At 41.2% G+C, this 26555-nt stretch overlaps 1 long non-coding RNA gene across 1 annotated transcript in view; it reads right to left on the bottom strand.

Annotated features, from left to right (window-relative positions):
- Window positions 1–26555, bottom strand: part of LOC140475936 (uncharacterized) — a 348589-nt gene that overhangs the window by 290753 nt on the left and 31281 nt on the right. The window contains exon 2 of the long non-coding RNA XR_011960366.1: window positions 9752–9961. This is a non-coding gene — a long non-coding RNA (uncharacterized lncRNA). The remainder of the gene's footprint in view (window positions 1–9751; window positions 9962–26555) is intronic.

The raw sequence follows: 26555 nt of genomic DNA on the forward strand, positions 1-26555 counted from the left end.
TCTGATAAAACAAGAAAAATGTTCATTTAAAATTCCCATTTAATTCAGAATAATTTACAATAAGTTGCTGAAAAAAAATCTGCATTGGAGAAAAAGTATTTGTAATTGTCTCACAATCCCGTTATTTCATCTTTTTATGTAAGGATGTATTTTGTCAATACATGTGCTGGTGCAGAGATTTGCCAGACTGGAATCTGTATTCAGGCTTAAAGATAGAAAATCCTGAGAGGCCCATTCATTTCCACAGATGAATTCTCAATGAGCAGTCCTGTAACACATGGAAAACCTCCACACTCAGGTTGATAATTGGTGGCATTTTAAATCAAAACTTTCACAGCAACCTTGCCACAGGGATATTTTCTTATAAGTTATTTAAGTTTTTGAAAAGTATAGAAATTAACATTTAAACAATTTGTGATTTAAAACTGTATTAAAATTCTCACAGAAATAGAATATTTTAGTGGAGGAAACTTAAATAAAAAGAAATTCTGAATCTTCTCCCAGTGTTAATCATTCAATCACTTTCAAATCTTTATTAAAAGGAGTAGATTCAAGGCACCACTCTGTTTTTGTTATACATTTTCTATTATTTGATGAGTTCAAGTTAATAATGCTACTTGAAGACAAGTAATAAAAAAATGCTTGACAAAGATTCACTGTGGGACTCATTCATCTTGTGTTCCATTAAAATTCTCTGGCACCAGCATTCAACTGAGCTTTAAAAATATTCTCCTTTAACTCACAAGTGTGCATTGCCCTGATAATGGTTAGGACACTACAATGATCAAATTATCCTGCATCCTTCGCTAGGCTAAGACAAGCCGAAGCAATAATCCATCAGAGTGTCTGACCTAATACAGTGCATGTACGAAGTCAAATGGTCAACGTTGAATTTTCTGCAACATTGGATTAAAAAGCTTTCCAAAGATAGATCATACTCAACAGAATTGATTTAAATCCTCCATGGTGTTTCAAAATCCAACCACAATTCAATAGATTATTTTGTTAAAACTCATCAGTATCATTTACAAAACTATTGCCTGTTAAAAGTTAGTCTGTTAACTCTTGTTTATTCAGCCAGGATATATCTGATTAATAATGAAAAAAAATACACAATATAAATCAAATCAAAGAAACCAGTAGCCATTTTGTCCATATTGCTTTGCATGAGGAGTAAAATGACCAATGAGTTACAGGCTAGAAAGCTATCTCTAGTCTCCAATTGTATTGACTTACAGGTAATTAATAGAATTATCACTGCAAAGACTTCCTTGCTGGTTACAATTAAATTGCTTATAGTTCCTCACTAAGTGATCATGTACCAGGTTCCTGTCTTGTATTAACACAATCTTCCAGCATGTGTTAATTCTGGTATTTGCATGAAGTTATGAAGCTTGATAGTCACAAAACTTTACAACTCACCCATTACATTTCTTTCAGTTTTTAACAAATCCATATGCATAATATTTCCACAAAGATCCAGTAATTTTCACCGACTTGAATTATAAAATATAAGAACCTTAATTCTTTTAAAAAACTATCTTTTTAAAAAATCAATAATGACATAACTTCAAGCAACATTGTTTTGATACATATAGTAGGACATAAAGTAGTGGGGTATTTGATAACAGGGAAAGTTGACAATGGTACAAACAGAAAGCAGAGGGAGGAGAAAAGCAAACCATTGATTAGGGTGCTATTAGTTTTTGAGCAGACTTTTTTCTATTTTCAGTGATTTTTTTTGTAGTGTGATTCATTGCGCCTGGTCAATTAAGGTTCAGAGTGACCTTTCTCTTCACCTCTTTAAATATGCATCCAGGTTCATCCTTGCCGTTTTTGAGTAATAATGCAACAAGACAGGCAGACATGCCGAGTGCTTCTCCAAACTTGTGGTGTTCTTGCCTCTTGTGACATTATTAAAGATCCAGCTATACTCTAATTCAGATGTTGCAAGCCAGAAACTGGCCCCGACACTGCACTATTTCACTATCATTTTCAAATACATGGTCCGGAAAGGAAAGCTCATAGCATGTTTCACAGACAGGAACCTGGAGGTGCGGATGGAAAGAGTGAAGAGGAGGGCTATGGTAGGTGGCCCTTTAGAAATTCTTTAAGAGATGAGTGCTAAAGGAGGAATCAGACGTGGAGTGGGGAACCTGCAGGGACATGGCCAGCAATTGAAATGGGGAGTAAAGTCTGTGTCATGTACTCGGAAATTAAGTATGGCTAGTTGTAGAAAATCATTATTAACAAGGTCATTATGGGTTAACCAGCAGAGCCAAGATCTAATGTTCTTATAAGAAGTGTCCTTTATCCAACTGACTGCTATGAAAGGTGCCAACAGATACAAGCCAGAAAGTACTCAGGTTAGCGCCATACCCTAAGATAACAGGAACACCCATCAGTGCAGGAAAAAGCTCACATCTTCAGTATTTCCAGAGGGTATGTACCATCACCTTCTCTCAGAGGGCCGTCAACCACTTCACCCTTAACAAAGCTCATGGACTACAACTCTTACTATTTAATGCATTATGCCCTCTCAGTGACTCTTACTATCTCCAGCCCTCTTAGCAATCTGTGCTTCCCCACTCACTCACTTGGATCATTTTTCCACTCTCCTCCTCCTGTATCACCACCATCTGCTTTCCAATTACAGTACTTCTATCATAATCAATCCTTCCCTTTGTCTTACTGCAGGAAAAGTTGATGCACACCCAAGTCTAATGGGCCTAGACCACTGGGACATGAGGGCGGAGTGCAGGGGTGGCATTTATCAAATTCCTCACACCTCAAGAGTTGAACATTTTCAATTTGCCTAGAGGAGAGCACAAGTTGGGCCCAGGGAGACCTCAATGGCCAATCAACCTAGTAACCTTCAGTGTCCTGCTCTTCCTATTGCCACCAGTATGATTTCATTCTTAAAATGCAAAATGTTTCATCCCTGTTACTCACCTAATTTCCTCTCTACTATTAAGTTGATTCTAGTGGCACTCCAGCAAACAGCTGTCAGTGAGAGGCCAGTGCCAGGGGCTCCTAACTCCACCTTCAGTTCTGAGGAGACACCTATTGAAGCTCAGAGGATGCATCAGGAAGGCTTTCACTTATACCGTCCAATTTCTTCTCAATAGGCACTCTGTCTAGATTGGATTTAGGAGCACCCTATGGTGAGCACATCACTGACAAGCTTTCATCAGCGGTCGAAGAACAAAACTCCCAGATGCTGACACTCACAGGACTGCCAGAAACCAGCCTTGCTCAGCCCCAGGCAGAAGAAGATCCCATGGTCTCAGCCATTAGCGACTTTGCCAAATTGCAAAGGAACAGCAGGCAGGTTTGTCAGAGGCAGTCAGTAAACCGGATCAAAGCATTGATGAAGTCCATCAATGTTTTCAAAACCTTGCTGGCCCCAGCATGCTTCCAAATGGCTAACTCTGTGGACAACTTGACTACTATCATGGAGACTAAAGTCTAGCACATTCTATGTCTTCGTGATATGTGCATGGGCCTGCACTCCAACTCTCTGGACATAAGGCCTCAGCATCAAAATGAAAGGGGAACAAGGGACCTCATCCAGGCAAACAGGGTGGCACCACTTGGCACATAAGGAAGACCCGCCACATTCAGGACCCCCAAAATCTTCCTCTCAGGTTATTCCAGAGCTGTGCAGCCCCTCCATCTCCCCCTGCCTGTAATCCAAAAGTTTACAGGGGTTCAAGCCCAGAAAGGTGAAGCTGCATCAGAGCAGAACATTCTTAGAAGGAAGTTGTTGCCCAAGTAACACCAGAACATTACCTGCCCAACCAAGGGCCAAGCATTTTAGACCACTGCTACACCACTGTGAAAGATGCCTACCGCTCCATCCCCCACCCTCATTTCAGGAACTCCGACCACAATGCCGTGTTTCTTCTCCCGGCTTAGTGTGCGGAAGACTGCGTACTGAGGAAGTCAATCTGGGTGTTCCCAACAGGAAGCCCTGGATGAATCAGGACAGACAGAACATGGTAAAAACCAGGCATGAGGCCTTCAGATCAGGAGACCCACTCAAATATAAGGAATCCAAGTATGGCCTTCGCAGAGCCATCAAGACAAACAAGGACCAATACCGATCCAAACTAGAGACCCAGACAGATAACTGGCGACTATGGCAAGGACTGAATGACATCACAGGTTCTAAAAAGAGACAGTGGAAGATAGCAGACAATGACACATCCCTCCCTGATTGTCTCAATGGCTTCTATGCTCGCTCTGAGCAGAAGTTTGGCAGAGAGGTAACCCCTATTCCAACAAGTCCTTATGAACCTATCCCAACAGTCACTGCATCAGAGGTCAGATCAGTTTTCCTTCACATAAATCCAAGGAAAGCAATGGGACCAGATGGAGTACCATGCTGTGCACTCCGAGCATGGGCAGATCAACTGGCAAAGGTCTTCTCGGACATCTTCAACCTCTCCCTTCAGCAGGCTACTATCCCTACCTGTTTCAAGAGGGCCAACATCATCCCTGTGCCTAAGAAGGCTCATGCAGCATGTCTTAATGACTGCTGCCCAGTGACCCTAACTTCGCTGGTCATGAATTGCTTTGAAAGGCTGGTCATGGCATTAATCAACTCCAGCCTCCCAGCTACTCTTGACCCACTCCAAATTGCCGATCGGACAAACAGATCCACGTCAAATGCCATATCACTTGCCCTTCACTCCTCCCTAGAACATCTTGATGCCAAGAACAGCTACAGAAGAATTCTACTCATTGACTACAGTTCAGCCTTCAACACTATGTTCCCCTTGAGACCGATTACTAAACTTAGTGATCTCGGACTAAGCCCCACTCTCTGCAAATGGATCCTCAGTTTCATGACCCACAGGCCACAATCACTGAAGACTGGGGACAATATTTCATCTTCACTAACACTCAACACTGGAGCCCTCCAGAGGTGCGTACTCAGCCCCCTACTGTACTCAATGTAAACCCATGACTGCGTCACCAAATACCAGACTAAAGCCAGTTACAAGTTCACTGATGACATCACTATAGTTGGCTGAATCTCAGATGGCGATGACACAGATTACAGACAAGAGGTGGAAGACCTGGAAAATGGTGCACTGAGAACAACCTAGCTCTCAATGTCATCAAAACCAAGGAACTCATTATTGATTTTTGGCAGGATGTTACTCATGCCCCCCCCCCCACCCCCCACCACTACTACACATTAACAGCACGGAGGTGGAACAAGTGGAGAGTTTCAAGCTCCTGGGAGTGGTCATCCATAAAAAGCTTTCTTGGACTCTTCATGTGGATGCACTGGTTACAAGGCCCAACGTCTCTTCTTCCTCAGGCAGCTGAGGAAATTTGGCATGATGGCGAATACCCTTGCCAACTTTTATAGGTGTGCCATCGAGAGCATTCTGTCTGGATGCATCACTACTTTGTGTACCATTCAAGGTTGGAGACAGTTACAGAGCGTGGTGAACTTGGCCCAGAAAACCACAAAGGCCAACCTCCCATCTACCAGGCCTGCTATCAAGAAAAGGCCACCAGCATTCTCAAAGATCCATCCCACTCTGGCAATGCTTTCCTACAACCTCTACCATCGGACAGAAGGTATAGAAACCTGAACACATGCACCAGCTGGTTTCAAAACAGTTTCTACTCTACTGTTGTCAGAGTACTGAATGGACCACAAACTCTGAACATTCACCTATACTTGTGTTTTTATTTTTACCGCTGTTTACCTATTATTTACTTATATTATGCTACTTAACTGTGATCTGCCTGAATTGGTCACAAGACAAAGCTTTTCACTGTGCCTCGGTACACGTGACAATAAATTCAATTCGATTCAATTCATCATGACGTCCAGGATTCTAGCCACAGTGATCTCCATGTGAGATCTATGAGCTGGAACTCTAAGAAATTGTGTTGGTGATATTATTTCTGAATATACCATTATGTTCAGAATACTATATATTATTTTCCTATATATTAATCACAAGTCTCTAAAATAAGTGTAAGTTAAATAATTAGTTTTACACAATAAAAGCAATAGCAATGTTAGAAACAATGCTGACTTGATTCTCATTTTTATCAATTTTGGTTTAGATTTGTAAACTGGGAACTGTGGCCTGGAAATGATTGATGGACTTTGGGACAGCTTGTGGTTAAGGGATAAGAACAAGATTGAACAAGCTTTGTTTGTTTGTTTGAGGCCAGTTCTGGAGGTTAAATTTAGGTTGATCCTTGCTTAAAGGGGTTCCAAGAGACACGGTGATGTCAGAAAGAGTACTGTGTGTAAACTGATAGCAGAAGTTAGCTATTAATGAGGTCAGTACCTGGGAATTGGTTCTGGCAAGTCAAGAAGAGACCCTATGTTCAAGCACATGGCAGCTGTTGAATGGTAATTGAGACCTCAGGGACAGTTAATAATTCTGTCAGGGTAGAATCTGAATTGAAACTTTTTGTTTAATTAAGTTTTCTCAGGAGATGGTTTTTGGCTGCTGTTGAGACAGCATAAGTGTTTAGAAAGCTCCCCGACTTATGTGCAACACTTGTTTCAGAAGCCAGAGAGTAGAAAGCTGAGTTATACATATTGCTGCCTTTGCCTCATTGAATAGAGGAGATCCTGATACCAATGTTTCAGAAAATCAACCAAGGATTCCACATCTACACCTGTGAAACAAAGCATCATGAAAGCTATTTAAGTAATCTGGCCAATTTGTTATTTTTGTTTATTTATCCTTAAATGTGTTCATTTGTCTGTTTTGTGTTTGAATAGGGGTTGAAAATAAATGTTTCAGGTTTAAAGTTTCGACATTATTCAGCTTAACCTGATGGGCTTTCAATTTTTCTCTGTTGAATTTATTGTCTATTTAGTAAATAGTTAAATCTTTTGTTCGAGATTCAAACCAAAACTAATTATTCACAAAGTCTGGGACTGGTCATTCAAAAGTCTGATTAAGAACCATTGGAGTAATTATTGGGAATCATCAATAGTTTAATTTTACTGCGTAGGGAATGCAGAGGTAGCAAGTTTGATTTGGCTCAGCTGCTCATCTCATGTTGTAACAACAATTACAATGTATATATAAAGAAAAAAAATCTTGACCACTGTTTTACATAAAATTTGACATAATATTCCATCTTAAGGAATCCAAATTATATTGTATATCAATCAATTTTATAGTAATATGTGAATGTGTCTATATATAATTTATATAATTCTATTACCAATGAACCTTAGTGATAAATCAATAATACTATCTCAAAGTTTGGTAAATATGTAGATTTTTAAATAACTGTGAAGCTTGAAATGGAAACAGAATTGTGATATAAAAAGTACTTTGGTATTTAATGGATTTCACATTAAAGGTGAATTATGAAGTTCTGCACCGTTACTGGTTCAATAATAATATGTAATGACATATGAAAGATGTGGAAGTAATCTGCAGCAGTTCCTTTTGAATCTGAGTGACTCCGGTTTGTTTGGGGACAGCCATTGCTAATCTGAAGCAGTGAATTCAGTTTGAAACCTCAAAAGATTTATGGACCTGATAACAGTCTAATTCCAGTACAAAGAACACACTGGTCTTTACCTCACAATGTGAAAATTTCTGAAGGAGGATCACTGGACCTGAAATGTTAACTCTGCTTTCTGTCCATAGACACTGCCAGACTTGCTGAGCTTCGACAGCTGATTCTACTGTTGAATGTCAAAAATTGCACATGTCTGACTTGGACACAAAAAAACAGAACAAACCCAATGTGACCAATTATTCTCTCATCAGCCTACACTTGATCATCAGCAATGTGACAGAAGGGATCATTGATAGCGTTATCAACAGCACTTACAAATGAAGAACTGGCTCACTGATGCTCAGTTTGAAGTCCACCAGAGCTTCTTCATTCCTGACCTCATTACAGCCTCTGTCCACACATGGTCAAAAGAGCTGAATTTCAGTGATGGGATGAGAATCGGTGCCCTTGACATCAAGGCCGTATTTGACTGTGTATGACATCACGGAACCCAAACATATTTGGAGTCAGTGAGAATCGGGGGAACGCTCGCTGCTGGTTGGAGTCATGCCTGTCACATAAGAAGATGGTTTTGTTGGTTGGAGGTAAGTCATCTCAGGATCTCCTGCAGTGATTTGCTGGAGCTAAGGGTCGTGTCCTTGACTAAACCATCTTCAGCTACTTCATTAATGACCTTCCCTTCATCATACAGTCAGAAGTAGGATGTTCACTGATGATTGCACAACATACAACATTACCTCAGATACCAAAACATCCCAACTCTATATGCAGCAAGACCTAGACAACATCCAGGCCTGGGTTGATGAGTGGCCAATAATATTCACACCATATGTGCCAACCCATGATAGTCTATCCCAAGAGAGGATCTAACAATACACCTTCTCATTTAATGGCATTACCATTACTGAATCCCCACTTTCAAGATTAAAAGTATTACCATTGAGCAGAAGCTGAGCTGGGCCAAACATATGACTACAGTGGCTACAAGAGCAGAAGTTAAATTAACCAATGGAACCCAGCATGAGGTGGAGTTGATGCAATAATGAGGCACAAAGCAAATGTTTTCGCATCTTTCTCTTAACGGAATACAGGATTTGCTGATCTGCCTCAACTGATCCTCCTCTGGCACTTTTCCCAAATGAAGTTGGTTTAATAAAGGGAACAGAATGCCTGAACTGAAGAGTCAGCAAGACAAAAATACAGTCTCTGTTAAAAAGCTCTACACACTTTGCTCCCAATAATTTCTATTCAGCATGATCAGTACAAGAACCAAGATCCAGGCCCAAGGGTGCCCAGTATTGGAACATAAGCAAAATAGGATCTGATGCAGTGAAATTGTCTTGGTCAAAGCTGGCTACTTCAAAGTGTCAAACCAGTGCTTTGATCTACAGCCTTATTCCCTCAATGTCACTGGGTCAAAACCATATAGCAGCAATGCTAGTCCACCTACACCACATGGACTACAGCGGTTCAAGAAGGCAAGTCACCACCATCATCTCAAGGGATGGGTGAGAAGACCAGCCTGCGATGCCTTCATCCCACATATAAATAAATTTTAAAAATTTTGACAGCAAGCTCCCACAAAGTACAATATGATAAAGAGCGGACTTTTGCTTGTGAAGTCATACTGATTGACAGTCTTTTCTCTCAAAAAGAAACTGGCTAACCTGATAGGTGTCAAGGACAGCACAGTGGCTCAGTGGTTAGCACTGCTGCCTCACAGTTCCAGGTTCAATTCTAACCTCAGGTGACTGTCTGCGTGGAGTTTGCACATTCTCCCTGTGTTTGTGTGGGTTTCCTCCCACAGGTCAGATGAATTGGCTCTGCTAAATTGCCCCATCGTGTTAAGTCAATTCATCAGAGGAAAATGGGTCTGGGTGAGTTACTCTTCAGAGGGTCGGTGTGGACTGGTTGGGTTAAAGGGCCTGTTTCCACACTGTAGGGAATCTAATCTAATCTAATCTAATCTAATGTCACAAATCTTAAAGCGCTTAATACTTAATTTAAACATATAGTCGTCATCATCATGAGCAGGAGCTCTTCCTTGGCAGATATTCTGCACAGAATACTGGGTTCATGAAATAACACTTATTTACCAATTTAAGTATTAAATCATTGGTTGACAATCTTACCCATTGATGATGTGCATCAGCAAACCATGGGCCTACATTCCATGATATTCTGTCTGCAAAGATTATTAGAGAGAAAGTCATGGAAAACTCACCTTGTAATTATTGATTTGATTCTCACCAAAGTTCCTTGTTGACAACATGAATTGGGTCATTACACTACAAATGCCAGAAGGATGCTGTCAGTTGTATTTCTTTTTAAACTTGAGGAATGTGGACATCATTAGCTAGGCCAGCAGTTAAGAGTCAACCAAGTCAATCTGTTCCCAGGGTCTGAAGTGACATGCAGGCCAACAGGTTTCCTTCTGTAAATAATGGAAAGAGAAATATAATTAATCCACAGCATCCTATTCTCTGTTTCAACTGCGGAAATGCGAATACAAATACGTCCCTAAAAGTTACACTTATTTTTACAACAACAGTGAATTAGATGAGCATTTTGTTGTGTTTTAATTTTAATTGAATTCCAATATCACCAGCTATCATGGCAGGATACGAACCCACATTCCCACTGAAATAATTCCACAAAGATTGATATCCCGTCACCAAAAGATCTTTTATTTATATGTGGAGAGTCTTTGACACTGATCCAGCTTTCTTGGAGTGACCAGAATGGCTGACACTCCTGTTCATTTTAAAAATGTTATTAAACAGTACAGTTTACAAACAATTAACATTAACAGCTGTATACAGAGAAACAGCAATTTACAAGGGAGAGGAGCAGCAAAGCCAGATGCCAAACCCCACTGTTCAACCAGTTTTCAGGGAAATGTGGACAAACCTCAAATCCCACTTTGTCATCACAAAAGTAGCAGTAACAAATACATACAAGACAGTCCAATTAAATTTTTTAAAAGTGCATAGAATACAGACCACCCCCCCCCTCCCCCCCAGCAACCCACCCATCCCTCCCACCTTCCGATCACTCTAAGGCAGCCCTTCTCAAGCACCTTCCGGCTCTCAGTCCGCCCCAGACTCCTTCCGGCTCTCGGTCCACCCTGACATACCTTCCAGCCACCTCTAGGACAGCCCGTCCTATTTCCCCAACTCCCCCAGGACGACAGCAATCAGGATGGCCTACCCACCTTCCGGCTTCCCTAACCGCCCTCTCGTGCCTTCCGGCCACCTCTAGGACAACCCACCCCGGTAGACACACCTTTTTTTATATTATTAAACAATTCACAGTTTACAAAACAATTAATATTAACAGTTGTATACAAAGAAACAGCATTTTTACAACAGAGGGAATGGCAAAGCCAGGCCCCCCAAACACTGGCATTCAACCGATTTTCAGGGAAATGAGGACAAACCTCAAATCCCAGTTTTAATCATTACAAACAGTTAACAATTATACATACAAGACAGTCCAGTTACATAAAAAGACAGTGCATACAATAAAGACCCCCAGAAACCCAGCAAGCGCCCCCCCCTGTCCTTCCCACCTTCCGGCCACTCTAAGGCAGCCCGCCCCTACGCATCTTCCGGCTCTCAGTCCACCCCATGCCCCTTCCAGTTCTCAATCTGCCTTGACACACCTTTCAACCACCTCTAGGACAGCCCGCCTCGGTACCCACCCGGGGTGACAGCGGTCAGGACGGCCTGCCCACCTTTCGGCTTCCCTAACCGCACTTATCACCTTCCGACCACCTCTAGGACAGCCTGCCTCAGTACCCACCTGGGGTGACAGTGCTGAGGACGGCCTATCTGCCTTCGGCTCTCAGCCTGCCCCTACGTACCATTGGTCTTTCCTCCACCCCGATGCGCCATTTGGCCCGTGGACTGCCCTGACACACCTTCTGGCCACCTCGAGGACAGTCCACCCCAGCAGACACTCCTTTTCTTTTTTTTTCTTCACAAGCAGTGCCCTGCTATCACCTGTTTATTTTTCTTTTTTTTATTTTTGCTTTTTAGTAGTGCTATCATCTGATTATTTTTTTTTCCCTAACCCCCACACTACCGCCTAACTGCGGTAGTGCTTATTTTTTCCCCAGCACCCATGGTGTGTGTGTGTGTGTGTGCAGGTGCGAGACACAGTGAAAGACACAAGGTGCACGAATCTTTATTCAATTTCCACCACCAGGAAGCAAAGAAACACCCAAGTGGCCAGTGACAAGCCCTGCCCTTCACATCAAAGGGCAATGCTGTGTGATCAAACAGTGAAGGGGAGGGCAGGGACTAAATCAAAATAGAGACACTCCTTTTCTTTTCTTTTTCCATGGTGTGTGTGTGCAGGTGTGAGACACAGTGAAAAGACACAAAGTGCATGAATCTTTATTCAATTTCCACCACCAGGAAGATAGGAAAAACACCCGAGTGGCCAGTGACAAGCACTGCCCTTCAAACCACAGGGCAATGCTGTGTGATCAAAACAGTGAAGGGGAGGGTAGGGACTAAATCAAAATAGAGACACTCCTTTTCTTTTTTTTTCTTTTTTGTGGAGGTCCTGGGGAGGGGCCCCAAGGCAAGTCCCAGGCAGCAGCAGGGAGGCAGGCCCCAAGCAGCAACAGGGAGAGTCCTCGTACGTGTTCACACACAGAGTCACAGTCCTATACTGAACCAATTCTCCACACAATGGGGGGAAAAACACCCGAGTGGCCAGTGACAAGCACTGCCCTTCACATCAAAGGGCAATGCTGTGTGATCAACATTCCTGTTTTTTTTTCTTCTTTTTTTTTGATCAAAATCCTCTGTTTATTTTTTTTTCTTTTTTTTTCTTTTTTAAACCCCCACACTACCGCCTAAGTGCGGTAGTGCTTATTTTTATTCCCCAGCACCCGTGGTGTGTGTGTGTGCAGGTGTAAAACACAGTGAAAGACACAAAGTGCGCGAATCTTTATTCAATTTCCACCACCAGGAAGATATGAATAACACCCGAGTGGCCAGTGACAAGCACTGCCCTTCAAACCACAGGGCAATGCTGTGTGATCAAAACAGTGAAGGGGAGGGTAGGGACTAAATCAAAATAGAGACACTCCTTTTCTTATCTGTCAGGAAGGGCTCCCTGATTGGACCAGGTTAATAACCCCAATCAGGGAGCTCATATTCTATGAGATTCACTTGACTGACTTTGTTACAATTACTACACCCAGAATATTAACCTAGATTCTGAATTATTTGTCCGGTGATCTGTCACTGCTTCCCTGGTATAAAATATCAGAAACTAACACCATCACAAAAGTCACTTATGCTTGGTATTATTAGAAAGAATCGCTGAGCCATTAGATCCAGATAAAGACTACACCTCATGGGTAAATTTAAGGACATGATCAATACCACAGAGTGCAAGAAGAGATAGTCATCATCATTTATAATACACTGCAATTACTCATGTATTCCATCTTAACTGAAGTATATATCAGTTAAGTGCAACCTTTGCTGCTTTCCTGGAAGCAGTCCAACTTGCTACTGCAGTCGCTTCCTGCTCATTCTGCTCAGTATGACAAACTTGGACATCTTTACTGAGATATATTGTAAGGTACCCTCTGCATGACCAAGGGACTAGAATAATTATCTAAGGATGAAAGATTTGAAAATATATTTTCAGACCAGGGCATAAGTTCTGAGGTCTGCACTCTTTGTCTATAATTGACTTTGAAAGCTTTGTGATTAACCTTCTTCTTCTACAACTACTGTAATTGTGTGGTGAAGAGACCCTGACGAGCATCCACAAAGAAAGTTTCATGATTTTGACCAACAATTGTGAAGGAACAGTGATATCTCCACATCACAATGATGTGTAATCTGCAGAAAAACACAGAATTGGCTATTTCCTAATGCAGCTTGTTACCCTTTTCTTTTTAAAGTGATGGAGGTCATGGGATTGTATTGTTAGGCTGAAAGTACCTAACAGATTCTTAAAGATCTGATCAGAATAATTACAAGAAGACATGGGCACTTCAACATATAGCTAATTTATCAATGTCATCGACTTATATATACAAACTAATGAGCAAATCCATTAGTTTAAGCTCCTTTATATAAATGCAAACTATAAAGCCACACTGCTTTGTCTTCACACCACAGACTTTGAACATTTGGAGTTCTATCTCAAATTCTATGGCACTAGTCTCAGGAACCCCAGTTGATTGGTAAAAGTCTCAGGTAGGACAAAGCTCCTGACATTCGTAGTATTCTTATTACATGCTGTATCACCACTTCGTTATACTATTCCGTACTTTTCCAGACACTCCATTGTGCAGAAAACAAATTGAAAACATCTCCAAGTGGTTCTGTGTTAACTACACAAATTAATGGCTCCCACAAACAATTAAGGTTGTGTAGTTACTTCTCAGCTAAAACAGGCTGTTTAATTTTTTTTTCTTACTCCCACACTCCCGCCTAACTGCAGTAGTACTTATTTTTTCCCCAGCACCCATGTTGTGTGTGTGTGCAGGTGTGAGACACAGTGAAAGACACAAGGTGCACGAATCTTTATTCAATTTCCACCACCAGGAAGCAAAGAAACACCCAAGTGGCCAGTGACAAGCACTGCCCTTCACATCAAAGGGCAATGCTGTGTGATCAAACAGTGAAGGGGAGGGCAGGGATTAAATCAAAATAGATTTGGAGGGGGAAATAATGCACTCCACTCCCTGTGGTGCCCACCTCTCCCTGAACAACTCCAGGGTCTTAGTGGACACCACGTGCTCCTTCTCCAGAGACACCCGGGCTCTAACGTAACCGCGGAAGAGGGGCAGGAGTCGGCCCTAACGAACAGGCTGTTTATACACAATCTCATGTAATTTTCCAATTCTTTAATTGCTCATTGTCATGTTCAATTAACCCTTAACTATTAACCCTTAACAACCTGATTTAGAGATATCATTTTTAAGCCCCACTCTACAGGATTTTGAAACTGTGAAACAAATGAAGTTTTGAGACAGTGTATCTTGCAAACAGTTGTGCATCAGTAGTTGAGGATTTGTTTTTGCTTTTTTCATGGAATGTGGGGATTGCTGATAAAGTCAGCATTTGTTGCCGAACCCTACTTGCCCTTGAACTGATGACTTGCTCAGCTTTTTCAAAATGCAGTTAAGAGCCATCAACATTACTGTCACCTGTAGGCCAGAAAATGGAAGTGTTAGGCTTCCTTCCTGAAAGAGCATTAATAAATCAAATCAGTTTTTACAACAATCAATGATGGTTATAAAATGATGGCTGATACTAGTTTTTGTTTAATATTGTATATTGAGTAATTGAATTTAAAATGTCATCAGCCGCTGTAGCAGAATATGAGCTATAGCAGCAGCGCCTTAGTTTGGGCCTGAGGACAATCAGTCCATTGATATGAGGACTGCACAACTATTACACTTGCAAGGGCAGCTGTTTAAACTGGCAAATCTGGTGCTTAATAGTTAAACCTCTATGTCCCAGACCCAAGCTTCTTGAGAGTTGATGATATGCCAGTGAAAAGTACTCCATTACAACTTAGACTCATTTTTGACGAACTACTCATATAGACCATTATGTATCATTTCAAACACTTTGACCTAGTTCAGAAGCCACAGCAATTATGTGGTCGCTGCAGTCGATTTTCTGGTCATTGATGAGAACCAAACTATTGATGGCGGAGGATCTTCGCCCTCACAAAAGTAAGAATATGTAACTTCAACTCATGGAGTTCAAGGATTTCTGCTTAATGTCCTCCTAAAGGAGGATTTTGACTATTCATTACTAAGGATCCGAGCAGGATCCCTGCAAGCAACAGGATAAGTGTAATTGACCATTCATTTGACATCGCATTGGCAATTCCTACAACAATAAAGCAAATTTAAAACAGATCCACAAGCCTGGAGGTGACTAAAACCCATAAAATTGTGAGTTGAAAGTATCAATGAGCCAAACTAGCAGTAGAAAGTATTAACAAAGTACAGCAGAATAAACTGATCCAACTGAATGTTGAATTAGTTTCTCATTCTATTCATTGTTGTTCAAATAAAAAGTAGAAAAGATTCTTTACAATGGGTAATAGTCCACAGCTTGATCTCATTTGGAAGAGAGCTATGACCAGCACAAATATCCATGGGATAAAGAGGAAAAATCAAATCAAATTGACTTGGAAACCTTTCACATCTAATGGCATATGAGATGAGCAAATGAAATGCCCATGTTTGTTTCCACAGCTTGTTTACCTGGAAAAGATCATTAGCATGTCACCAGAGGCCATAGCTTGAGGGCCAGCATTCCATATCAAGCATAACAGCCCAGGAGACTCTCCCATTCTTACTACCTGTTATAGGTATATTCGGAGAACTTACAGGTTGATAGTCAAGCTGTTTGATTACATTATGATCATAGTGAATTGGCCATTGAACCTTGGAATGGGACTCCAGCTCAAAGCTTGTGACTCAGGGACAATATCAACTGTACCACCAGACCACAACAAAGCTACTTACCAGTGGGCAGTGAAGCAATTTCAAGGTCCAAAGTGTTTTGTTGTGTGGTTAGATACCACTCTATGATTTTGAGTTCTTTACAAATGAGGGGTCAACTCAGTCAAAAACTGAGTTTAGGTTTCAAAGTGATATCACTTATTATTTGTTTATGACCAATATTGCTATACATGGTAATCATAAAAAAGCCACACTCTTAGAAGTGCAGCAGGTTATGACAAATCAGTCTTCTTTGTGTGTTCATGTCCATGTGCACTCATTCTAGATGGCAGTGTTTTAATGTCACAGTCTACTTCCCAAATTTTTGAATACCACCCACCCTGCAGCATTTCTACTGAGGGGCATGCAGCTCTTTGACACCATTGCAAGGTTATCCCAAGGCGCTGATGCCCTTATTCTATAATTGCCAGGCATGTCCCTAATCCCCTTCACAAACAAGGGGACAACGTGCTGTCCTCCAGTCTTCTGGCACTATTCTTGTAGACAATGACAACATAAAGATCAAAGCCAAAGGCTCTGCCATCTTCGTGACAGAATTTGATGAGAGCTTTACAGGCCTATTTCAACATCAGGATCACTAATGCTTCTGCTGAGCAATGAGGCAAATTTCTTGCAACACAATGGCAATTTCCAACGGAGAGAGATTATTACTGGTTAAATGTCACATTAATGCTGCAACGCCCATCATTAATATCTAGCTCTTTATCATATCAATCACACCAAACAAACTAGATGCCAAGAATTCAGAAACTCACTGCTGAATCCTTGTGACCAGCTCATTTCTTCCTCCGTAGGACTTCAATGCTGGACGCCAAGCACGAACATTTCAGCACACGCTCCATGCGTACAAGTCACAAGCAACCCACATTCACAGATATTAGCATCCAATGTGTGCCACTCTTTAAGAACTCATGGTACACCTCCAGTAATTTACAGCATTCCCCTGCACCTCAATGCTGCACTTTGAGCTACACAAGCAACCATCATTGTAATGCTGCAAGGACACTGTGCACTCAGGGACATGCACCCAGTTCATACACTGAATAAGACTTCTCTTTTGGCTGTTTGCTTGCCCTCATATCGCTCACACACTCTGAGCCTACCCAGATACTCACAACATCCCTGCCTTGTATTGCATTCCCTTACCTTTGCGTTTTTCCCTCTCAACCATCAAGACTAGGATGAAAACTGCTGTGCTGTATGAAGCTAAGAAGTTTATTATGGTTGTCAACATCTCTCAGTCAAGCCAAGGTAGATAGCCCTCAGTCAGGGAGGTGCAGAATAGGAAGTCAAGGATAGCTTCCAATACCAGTCCAGGGCCTTGGACATAGTCAGTCAAGTACTTCAGACAGTTAAAGTCACAGTGATCTGCGCAACGCAAAAGCGCAAAATATTAGGCAGCCCAGCATTCATCTTGGCTCATTCTGCCCTATTGGTGGCTGGATGCCTTTTTGAATGAAAGAAAGGCCAGTAATATAGGAGATGAAAGTGATGACATAACTGTTAGCAATACAAAATCAGCTCAGGAAAAGTTCAGCAGGTCTGGCAACATCTATGAAGAGAAATCAGAGTTAACATTCCAGTTCCGGTGCTTCCAATAAACCTGTTGGATGTGGATAAAATCAAAATGAACGGGACAACATGGGGTGGTGTAATAATTACTTAGGTGTGTTTGATAAGCTTCAGCAAGAAAACTCATTGAGCCTCCTGGCAAACTCAACTCAACAAACACTTGCCCAAATAAATAGATTCATCCTATTGTTTTGAATGCAGAACATAGTATTGAAATTCATTGATGCCTTGTGACTGAGAAGTTACATAAAACACATGCATGTAGATTTATTCATGCTCACACTTGGTGAAAACACAAAAGCTCACGACTTAAACATGATCACTGGGGTATCTGAGAAGTAAGTAAGGAAGCAGAAACCAAACAGAATGTCTTCGTCATAACACTGGCTTAACTATCCAAAACATTAGAGTTTAATAAAACTGTGGATTAAAGACCATGACAAACACCAAGGCCCCTAGATTCTGCCAGTAGGAGCTAACCATTTATGATTTTCATAGAATCCCTTCAGTGTGGAAGCAGTCCATTCAGTCCATCGAGTCCACACCGACCCTCAGAACAGCATCCAACCCAGACCCACCTCTCTTCCCTATCCCTGTAACCTTGCATTCCCCATAGCTCATCTACCTAGCTTCCAAATCCCTGGACAATTTCCCATGGCCAAATTAATTTAACCTGTACATCTTTAGATTGTGGGAGGAAACCGGAGCACCCAGAGGAAACCCATGCAGACATTGGGAGAATGAGCAAACTCCATACAGACAGTCAACCAAGGGTGGAATCAAACTCAGGTCCCTGGTGCTGTAAGGCAGCATGCTAACCACTGAGCGACCATGCTGTCCTTTTCTGTATGATAATGGTGTAAATTATATGCTGCCCACATATCGCTGAGTCAGCTTAATTTAATGTAAATTTACTGAAGTTTTCAAATCATTGGCCATTTGGTTCAAACTAGTCTCAGTGGATCAGGATATTTTGTCTCCTGTCTATCAGGAGATTCGTGCAAGAATTTTCCATGTACCTGGAACTTTAGTAGCATTAACTATTTGATCAGTTAGAGACACTTCCCGCTTTAATAAAACAAAAGTTGAGCAAAACTACAAAATGATTCCTCAAAATGTAATTGTCAAGGTTAAAAGAATAAAAAAAAGCCTAAACCTCAGATTCTGTAGTCAGTGACAAAACAATAGTTTAGATTACTAACAGTGAGTAAACAGGCCCTTCGGTCCAACATTTCCACGCCGACCCGCAACCCACCCATACCCCTAACACTACGCACAATTTAGCATGGCCAATTCACCTAACCTGCACATTTTTTGGACTGTGGGAGGAAACCCAAGCAGATACAGCGAGAATGTGCAAACTCCACACAGAGAGTCACCTGAGGCGGGAATTGAACCCAGATCTTTGGTGCTGTGAGGCAGCAGTGCTAGCCACAGTGCCACCCACTTAAAGGCATCTTTTTTAGATTACTTACAGTGTGGAAACAGGCCCTTCAGCCCAACAAGTCCACACCAACCCTCCGAAGAGCATCCCACCCAGACCCATTCACCTACATTTACCCCTTCACCTAACACTATGGGCAATTTAGCATGGCCAATTCACCTAACCTGCGCATTTTTGTGCCACCATGCCACCCATCTTGTTTAGTGATAGTGTTTATCACTGACCTTGAGAAGACATGTCCTCAAAGACATAATGATTTTGTTGGTGTGGATTTCTTTTTGCTGAAGTCTTTCAAATCTGTGTTGAATCAAAGAGATTTCCAGGTATCTTAGCAACAGTAGGCATCAAACAGGATTAGGCAGGCAATCACATTGAAGAATTCTCACAAACAACAAATCAGAAATTTTAAAAATAAACTTGATTTATCTATTACATTTTAAATAGCATCTTAAAGGGTAGGGAGAAAAGGTTGGCACTTGTGCATGGAAATAATATCATAAATAAACTTTAAGAAGAAGTAGAGAATGGAGACACTTTTTCTTATAATGTTTTTATTAATTCATGTGATGTGGACAATACTGGCTAGGCCAACATTCAGTTTCCATCTCTAAGTGACCGTAGGACAGTAGGAGTTAACACACAGCTGTGGGTCTGAAGTCAGATGTAGGCCAGACAGCAGATATTTTTCTCTAAAAGGCAATAGCAAGCCAGATACATTTGTGCAAAAGCTGACAATGGTTACACCGTAGCCAACTTTCTTATTGAACTCAAATTTAATCATGTGGCACAGCAGGATTTGATCCCTTGCCCACAAGGCTTTAAAAAGGAATTCTGGATTCATAGCCTAATGACATTATCATTATGCCACCACCACCCCTAATGAATGCATCTACCATTCTACATTATTAAAATTACTTTTAGAGCCAGAAACATAATTCACCAGCGATTGAGAACTAAATATGCAATTACATACCAAGTTACACATTATTCAATAAGGTATAATACTGTAAAGGAGTGTTGTAGAAGAAAAATGAATACTTTAAGATTAGAAATTCTTATCAGTTGATGCACCCTTTGGGGTTTCAATAATGCACTACATGAAAAAATATCAAGTGACTAACAGAAACATCTGGAATTCCATATTTAACTGTAAATGTTGTTGTGGACCAGACCAGACCCCTTCAAAATATATTAAGAGGATAGCCTAGACTCTAACATTTTCTTATCTTAAAGGTAAATGTCAAACGTTGTGTTCCAGGTGTAATTCAATTGGTCAAACTATTGGATTTAAAGCAAAATACACTTTATTTATCCACTACAGTTAAAACACAAGAAAAGAAAGAAGGATTTGGAACAACTTAACTCTACAGGAAAACTTAACAGAATACTAGATATAGTACCCATTACTAACTAACTGGTCCAACATAACAACACCACATAAACACACCCATGGCAAAAGCAAAATTCAGAACTTCTCCAGAGAGAGAACCCCCAGCTTTTGGCTTTCACCAAGAGAGGGGAAAAGATAGCTTTCACTTCTTCAACACTCCAACAGCAATTGCTGAAAGCTAAATTAAAGATCCTGGTGCTGTGGGACTTTGACCACACCCACACAGGCTGCTTTTATTGTTCCAAGTTAAAAAAAATCCAAGGCCTCACAAGCTGTTTGCTCTAGTGATTCTAGCAGACCTCTCATCACCTCTACCTTACAACCTCTCTTCAAAACAGGGTAAGGTAACCTCTTAAAGCCACAGTGTTGTCACAATGTGTGGACTCCAGATGTTGCTGTCAGTTTTCCCAAATTCAAAGTTTGTGAGAAGATTTGTAGCTCGGGTGCTCATTGTTGTGGTTCTGTTCGCCGAGCTGGGAATTTGTGTTGCAGACGTTTCATCCCCTGTCTAGGTGACATCCTCAGTGCTTGGGAGCCTCCTGTGAAGCGCTTCTGTGATGTTTCCTCTGGCATTTATACACTATAAATGCCAGAGGAAACATCACAAAAGCGCTTCACAGGAGGCTCCCAAGCACTGAGGATGTCACCTAGACAGGGGACGAAACGTCTGCAACACAAATTCCCAGCTCGGCGAACAGAACCACAACAGTTTTCCCAAATACTGACATGCCTACTTTAAATACCACTCTGCATCTTCGAATGTGGTAAATTTCAAACTGTTTGACCCAACTCAAAACAATGCACAAAAGAATCAAGCCGCACCCCATTCCACAAGCCATTTCAAAATTGCAACTATCTAATTAAGTTACCAAGATGATCAATTTACCTGACAGACTGTTAAAAGTAATTCATACAAAATTTTGTCACTAACAGTAAGTATTTATTGAAAGCAAACTTTTTTTTAACAAATGGCAAAAATGGGTTACTCAACCTAAGCAACATCTATTGAAATCTCAATCTCTCACACATTTATTCATGAATAGGATAAACATAAAAATGACAGATTAAAGCAAATATTATGGGGGGAAAGACTTTATTTTTGATAGAACATGGGCATTGCTGACTACAACAGCATTTATTGCACATCACTAACTGTCTGGTGGGGAGTTAAGATTTAGCAACATTGATGTTAGTCTGGAGAAACAGGTCAACAAGAGGAGTTTGCACAACAGTGATCAAATGGTCACCATTAGGTTCGCATTGAATTCCAGATTTTACTAAATTCAAGATTCACCATCCATCATGTGGGATTCAAACCCATGTCCCTAGAACATTAGTCTGGATCTCTTGGCATCCCTAATGATACTCTCACTGTAATTCAAGAAACTACACCACAAGCATGAACGAGTTGTTCCCTATGGATTTTTGGATTTTTTTAGTGACAGTGACACAATGTTGTTGCAGAGCTGTGGTCAATCTTCATTTCAGCAACTGATCAGGTGGACATAGACGTTTTCTTATATTAAAACCCTCTCACTTCAGTGCCTTCAAGTTTTGTCTGTTTAACTCTCACAGAGAGATGGTGAGATGCTTCTTTACAAACAGTTGTATATCTCTGAAAACACTGCACTCACAACCTTGTTTACAAACTACAAAGGGACCGATCCAAAGGCTGTCATTAGGTAGTATTTCCTTAGCACAAAGATTTCTGATAGCATAATGTTTCATAAAGTATTTGATCCATTAAGTAATCTTGTGTAGCTAAAGAGTCACCACAAAATCCAACTTGATCTTCATGTTACAAGACCATTCTTGATACTTTTGGCTCGATAGCAGTCCAACTTTAATTTTCCAGTTTACGAGCCAAATGGAACAAAAAGGTGCCTTACATGCATTCCTAAATCAGAATTCATTACTTAGAATAGCATACAATGGTTATACAAACAGAATTCTGGGATTTGTAGTTGAATAACTGAGAACATCTGGACAACAGGATCCTGTAAACTTCCTCTCGTCCTGCCTAGCTAAATGCCACCATACATTTTGCAGTACTGCACTTTTTGGTCTTCATTAAACCTGAGTATACAAACCAAGATGCAGTAAAGTCTGAAATGAAAACAGAAAACTCTAAATGCTTAACAGCCCCAGCAGCATCTGTGGAGAGAAAACCAAAATGAATCGATTGGATTTTCCTGCAAGGTTTGGGAGCAAGTGTGAATGTCAAGTCTGCAATTGCTGACAGCAGAATACAACAGGGATATTTTCAAAGGCAGGATTCAAAATTGGTCATCTCCAAGCTAACCGTCAAGTAAGGTTGGTGGGTAGGCTCCTACACTGCTAAGCCAATCAAGGGAGGTGGGCACTGCTAAGGTAGCTCAAAATTCAACAAGACAATATAAAGGCACTCTCAGAGTCATGAGTTTCAAATAAAAAAAATTAAACATTCAGACCAGCCAAAAGGCTCCCCTCAGCATTGGAGGAGTCTATCTGGTTAATTGGGGCTGTAACTGCAGCGTTTCCAACCATGTCCTCCTCTTTACACCATGGACATCTGATGATCATTTGGAGGCTGATAGCCTCCCAAGGTGACAGGCTGCCAGTCAACTACGAGCAAAATGATTCCTGATGTGGACCTTAGACCATGGGAATTGGCTGAAAGTGGGCAGTCAATCTACGTCCCTTCCATGCTCCGGCACTCGTGAATGTGAGAGGGAACTAACGTGGCCTATAACTGTCACCAGCCCTTTTGCCTCCATATCCACCACTTCAGGCTGGGAAAATCCTGCCAAAATATTAGGCACATGAACATTCATGATTCATTCTTTAAAGTGGTATTAATCCAATTAGAACCTGTGGTGCCTTTATGAAACTTCTTTTGTCCTCTGATAAAATTAATCTGTGGAACAACCAGTGCACACAAAATAATTCACCAATTTAGTCAATTTGAATGTCAAACTTAAACATATTTTGCTTGTTGCATATGTATCCAATTGTCCAAAATATTCTTCAATGTATCGCATCATATGTTTTCATCTTGGAGACCTCACAATCAAAAATCTCATTACCAATTATCATCAGCTATTAAAACTATTCTGTAACAACTGAAAATCCTGAGGGCAAACGGGATTCCTGGGACATCATCCAATCTCAGCTGTGATGTTAGTCTATTTAGAATCTGTTTGTTAGAGTTTTACAAACAGTTTCTACACCACAGAGAGCCAAGATGTAACTGCTGAGCCTTGGAGGCCTTTGCTGGTTTCCTGTTCACATGTAACTACATCTGGCTGGGATAGATTGAGTTCCACAAAGCAGGCTGCCTGCAAATATACTACAAGGGGTGCATCTCTTCCAAGATGCTGGGAAAAAAAATTAGCTAGATTTTGTTCTTTGAAACTGTCAACCTCGTTTTAGTGTTAGATAAGTTTGACGATTTGTATGGCTGTTAGTTTGCCTGTGGCTTTCACATTCCATGGAATGTCATTTGTTGCCAAGTTTGAAGGTAATCTGATTGGCTAACTGGCAGGATTCTCATGAGGTGCCGCAATGGGGGCTAATTTAAATGTGCTATTGAGCTGCCCACCCCAAACACACAGCCAGAGGCAGCTTGCTGGGTTCAGTTGGCAGCAAATCAGCTGGCCTGCAGCTGCCCAGCTGGCAATAGGGGAAGTGGAATGGGTTGTTCAGGAGGGTTTCAGTAACATGGAGAGAGAGAAGCCTATGATGACAGCAGCTCAAACTAATAGAAGACATCCCAGGGAGAAATCCTGCTTCTCCAGCCGCAGAAAAAGTAGCTGCTGCTTTTAAAACTGACCTTGTAAGATTTCCTGTTCTGGTTCAGCAACTCCTTCCGAGTGGAGTAGCCATGATGGATGATGACCAGGGCCTGCTGCTAACATGGCTTCATGATGCGAGTTACACAACAGGTCACAGATTCGCCCAAGCTAGGAAGAAATAAAAGTAAAAAGACTCTCTTTTAAGAGAGTCACAGCACAGAACATGAACAGTAAGTCCTTACTTGGTCTGGTATATGTGACTGCACACCCATCGCATTGTGGTTGACTCTTTTACAGGTTTATATAATCATGAGGGGTATAAATCGATTTCTTTTCCCTAGAATGGGGGATTTCCAAACTGGGGGCATATTTTTAAGGTGAGAGGAGAGAGATTTTAAAAAAGACATGAGGGACCATTTTTTTACACAGACGGTGGTTCATGCAAGAAATGAACTTCCTGAGAAAGTGGTGGGTGTGGGCACAGTTACAACATTTAAAAGACACTTGGATAAGTGTATGAGTAGGAAAGGTTTGGGGAGATGTGGTCCAAGCGCAAGCCCGGGATTATGTTCAGGATGGACTGGTTAGACCGAAGGATCTGTTTCCGTACTGTATTACTCTATGACTCTTAACTACTCTCTGAAGTAGCATTAGAAGTTACATAAAATAGAATAGCAAGCTGTATTAAATGACTGCAGAAGAGTGGAGAAGGAATAAACCTGGACAGACCACCAGCCATCAACCTGGGTATTGACAACATGGCATATGGTATCTACTGCCCAGTTAACTCTGTAAAGTCTTCCTCACTAACCTTTAAAGGGTGTCTGCCAATAGTGAGAGAATTGTCCTACAATCTATTTTTGGGGATCATTATCTTTTTTCATGTGACCTACAACTGAATAATATTTCTCCTGCAGTAGGAGTGACATGGACATAGGTTGTAGTAAGGTTTTCCTTAAAACACATTTTAGGGCAATCATGATCAAGACAAATGACTCTGCCTATGATTCACCTTCTGTCCAGCCCCCAGGCTTACACTACCATTTACTCAGTTTTGCTTAGGTAAACATTAACCTTCTACATTTCACCAAAGTCTAGACATGGAACAACCCAATACGGTCACACTCATTGAATTATACATTACAGCCAATGTTCCTAATTCCATCAACACTATCCCTGGATATGACCTGTCTTCAGCAGGACAAGCCCCACTAGTGGTGTCAGCACATTGGTGTATAGTCTGATGGGCATTGGTGCAGAAGTATTTATCATTGACTCTGGACCCCATGATATGTAATGGTATCAGACCAAACATGGGAATGGAAAATACATGCTCATTGTCACCCACCTCTAACCTCATATACCCTCAGTTGATGTATCAGTCTTACTCCAACACTTGGAATAGACACTGGAGGTATAAAGGAGTAAGAATTTAGCCTGATTGAAGGAGGTTCGATGCCAATCATCAAGTGTGGTTTGCAAATAATACTAAAAACCAAGCTGGTCAAGTCCTGAAGGATATATCTGCTTGACTGTGACTGCAGCAGCTGGTGAGAAAACCAACAAGAGGGAACCTGGCCTTGCTATCATCAATCAACCTGTCACAGTTGCATCTGTCCATAACAAATTTGTTAGGAGTTACTGCTGTGCGTTCTTGACTTCATTCTGAGGATGCAATCTGTCCTTTTGTATGTCCTTACGCCTTGCTAAATTGGATGGATTCAGAACAGATCTTGCAACCCTGGACATTCACAATGTGCCATTAGCAGCAGCAGAATTGTACATAACTATGGCCTGGCATATTCCTCCTCTTATTATTGTCGTTAAATCATAGGACCAAACCTAGTTCAATGAGAAATATGCGAAAGTAGGCCAGAAGCAATATGAGGCATATCTTAAAATGAAGTGTCACGTGACTACTTGCACACTAAACAGAGGAAGGAGCATGCATTAGACAGAGCTAGGCAATCCCAGTAATGATAGATCGTACAAAGACTCTGCAGTCCTGCTATATCTCATCATGGATAGTGGTACACAATCAACCAAATAATCAAGCGGAAAGGCTTTACAAATATCTGAATCCTTAATAATGAAGGAGCCCAGCACACCAAAGTCAAAGATAAGGCAGAAACACTTGCAACAAACTTCAGTCAAAGTGCTGAGTGAATGATCCATTTCAGCCTCCTTCAGAGGTCCCCAGCATCGCAGATGCTAGTTTTCAGCCAATTCTATTCACTCCATGTGATATCAAGAAGCAGCTGAAAGCGATGGACAGCATAATATCAAAACAACAGGACTAAAGACTTGTGCCCGAGCCAAACTGTGGCA

The sequence above is a fragment of the Chiloscyllium punctatum genome, chromosome 4, assembly GCF_047496795.1.
Source record: "Chiloscyllium punctatum isolate Juve2018m chromosome 4, sChiPun1.3, whole genome shotgun sequence".
NCBI lineage: Eukaryota > Metazoa > Chordata > Chondrichthyes > Orectolobiformes > Hemiscylliidae > Chiloscyllium > Chiloscyllium punctatum.